General features: G+C 39.2%; 1 protein-coding gene across 1 annotated transcript in view; it reads left to right on the top strand.

Moving 5' to 3' along the window:
- Positions 1 to 3,315, top strand: part of ASCC3 (activating signal cointegrator 1 complex subunit 3) — a gene marked incomplete at its 5' end in the record, with an annotated part of 204,773 nt that overhangs the window by 21,613 nt on the left and 179,845 nt on the right. The gene's annotated exons all lie outside the window — the stretch shown is intronic.

The following is a 3,315-nucleotide window of genomic DNA, read 5'->3' as shown; positions in this document are numbered from 1 at the left end:
TGCAAGGAATGATTGGTGGTGCTAAGCAAACTGTCACCCAACAAAACTTTCCCCATCATTTATTATCTGGAATCAGTGGCATATGTTTGATGTTCCAAAATGCTGTCCGGTGACTGACACAGCTGGAGTTTGATAGGCTTTAAAAAAGAAGGTGGAAAAATCTTCCTGATGGTGCATATCATGTGGTAATGACATTCAAAATTTCATATTAAGAACTGCTTTGTTGGATGAGGGCCAGCCCATAATAAGTGAGAGTCAACCCCATCTTTCTAGAAATATATGGATATGATCATGGCTACTTTGTAGTATCTGGGAATTGGATGGTGGATGATCCATTCCGTTCTCCTTGCTCAGCTTTCTGTAACTACTGCATAGAAGGATGGGTATTCCTAGCTTTGTTAGGAAGCACCACTGCTAAATTGGGTGGGAATTTTGGAAGTTTCCATCTCAAATATCTGATGACAGCAGGTTGGGGAAGGTTGTTATAGTTAATGCTGGTTTTCTCTGCTTTTTACAAATCCTTTTTGAAATGAGCTTCCCATTCTTCTGTTGATGAGGTAGAGAATTCAGGAAGTTCATTATATGTTAGTTAAAGAAGCATGCTTCCTTTTTCTCTGTTTTGAGTTATTGATAATCCATTTCAAGGGAGGATTCTGACTTTTAAAAGGTAGTTTCTCTGTACTGTTTAAAATGATATGCAGTGCTATTATCTGTTCCTTCAGTTGCTTTTTAAAAAAGAGAAGTCTTACAAAAAATTTTTCTGAAAAGAAGATTGTTTCATAAATTTCAGCATCTAGCACACTCAGAGAAGACAAATCTAGCAACTAATTTGTCCTTTAGGATTTCCATTTTTGTTCTTGTTCTTGTTTTAAGTCTTTATTCTGAGTTGAAAAGTCACAAGATGTTGTTGTCACTAGCATTTCCTAATAACACTTCCTTGTCCAAGGCAGTGTTGGAACTTCAAATCAACTGGTCGTAAGTCAAGGACTACCTATACGTATACACACACATACACACATGCACACATACATACACCTGAAGTTCCTTATAGGAATATAACAGAACAATGTTTTCATGAATTAATCGATAATATTAAGCCATAACGTATTTTATCTGTGGTTTCAGCATACTACATTAGCTAGATAAACTAAGCTATAAACCATGGTTTATAAACCATAGTGTGTCCATACATTATGTAGATTCTACTGTGCTATTTAAATAGTTCTGAAGGTAAATATATGTGTCCTGGATAAGGTTGGAGGATCCAGTCTAAGTTGGTCACCAGGACTAAAGTTTATTCTTCTAAGCTTTTGGGCTTGTGTTGGAACCCATCCTCAGGGTACTTCTTTTTTTCCAGAATGTGTGAACAGCCCAGTGAACACATTCTGGAGAGAGAGAGAAATTCCCTGAGGATAACCTCCAGCACAAGCTTAGAAGAATAAACCTTTGTCCCAGTGACTGACTAAGATTGGATTCCTTAATTATTCCTGTTGTTAATTTTTAGTCCAAAGGTATTTTGATCATATGAAGGACTTAATCTGCTTAAACAAGTAATCTGTAAACAGAAAAGTCCCTCGTTGTGGATGTGACTATTTAGCTACGTAGTGGATGCCTGCTATTTAAAACAAACGAATCAGCTTGTTCTCAGCTGGAATTCTTTGTGCAAAGAAAAATCCTGAGAAACTGACTGTTTATCCCATATATGCTTGATGGGTAGATTAGCACTTAGAAAATCAGATCATAGAAGATTTTTTGTAAAGAACTGGTAATTGTAACATCAAGTTTAAGCACACAATTTGTGGTTAGTGCATTAAATTAGATGGCTGTTGATGTGTTTTATTTTGAAATCATATTCAAATGCTGAGTGAGAATCCTTAAGTAATCCCTTAAAAAGAGTCATCAGCTCAATTCCTAGGTATTAACTGGTTTACTGTTGTAATAAAATACATCCTGATTTTAGTGAAGTAGAAGATTCTTTGCTTAGTGGTGCTTTTCGCGGATGGAGGAAATAGCTCAGAGGACTGAACAGAATATCATCTCAAAGTTTGGGTGATTGATTGCTCTTGCAGTGACAGTGAAGAGTGAGCAGTAAAACAGACCATCTAAAAGCTGAGTAGAGCTGAGGCTGGCAAATGATACTGGGAACTTTTGCGTTGTGCGGATGAGGATCTTGATGGGTTTCACCATCTGATGGATTTCAAAAACTTGAGCTATGAAGATTTTATACCTCAATTGCAATTGAACATAATACATAGATTTTTTAAAAAATGTCTTAAAAATAAGAAATGCAGTTATATGGTTCCAGAAGTGCCTGAAATATTGATATCAGTACTGCCATTCTGAGCAGTTGAAGATGCAAAATATTCTAAGACAATATAGGTAGTCCTCGGTTAACAACCATTTGTTTGGCAACCATTTGAAGTTACAGTGATGCTGAAAGAATGGTGGTTTCAACCAGTCCTTGAAGTCCTGGCCATCCCAGCACCCCATAATCATATGATTGCTATCTGGGTACTTGGCAGCAGACTCACAATAGTTGCAGCATCCCACAGTCACATGATCATAATTTGCAACCTTCCCTGCCAGCTTCCGACAAGCAAAGTCAATGGGGAAGCTGGCAGGCAAGGTTGCAAGTTGCTTGAGTAAGTCTCCACATCTGTGCTCTCCCCCCCGCCATTCCTCTGTGCTCATGCCACACCTTGCTAGCCACCTCCTCACCCTCAAGACCCTCCCTGACCTTCTGTGTGCTCAAGCTGCACCTCCCTGCCACTTACGCACCTTCCCCACCTGGCAGCAGCCAATCAAAGCCCCTCAATAGTTGCGCCAGGCTTCCCCACCACTCATGCAACCTCTCTAAGCCTCATTGCACTCAAGCCATTGAAAATGAAGATCTCATAACCACAGCAGCAGTTAGTAGCACTGAAGCAGCTGTAACATCCCCAAGTTTCATTCCCTTGTGAGTCAAGGGCCCTGGGTTTTGGTCACATTCTGTAAGTTAGCCCATTTGAGATGCCTTAGTTTCAAAAATCATTGCCCAGTGATGCTTAATTTTGCCCAGTTGAAGGTGATGAAAAGTGTGTGTGTGTGTGTGTGTGTGTGTGTGTGAGGGAGAGAGAGAGAGAGAGAGAGAGAGAGAGAGAGAGAGAGAGAGAGAGAGAGAGAGAGAGAGAGATGGTGCACTGCAAGTAATGTATTTGTCTTCATTTAATGCATCTTTCATATTGGGATTCTTCTTTTTATGCTTTCAGTTTTGTTTACTTTCCTTTTTTGTATATGTTTTGGGAAGGATCAGAATGAAATTGTTGTCTGTTGGTG

The sequence above is a fragment of the Protobothrops mucrosquamatus genome, unplaced genomic scaffold (genome assembly GCF_001527695.2).
Source record: "Protobothrops mucrosquamatus isolate PMUCROS unplaced genomic scaffold, P.Mucros_1.0 scaffold663, whole genome shotgun sequence".
Lineage (NCBI taxonomy): Eukaryota > Metazoa > Chordata > Lepidosauria > Squamata > Viperidae > Protobothrops > Protobothrops mucrosquamatus.
This window is presented reverse-complemented; position numbering and strand designations above follow the sequence as displayed.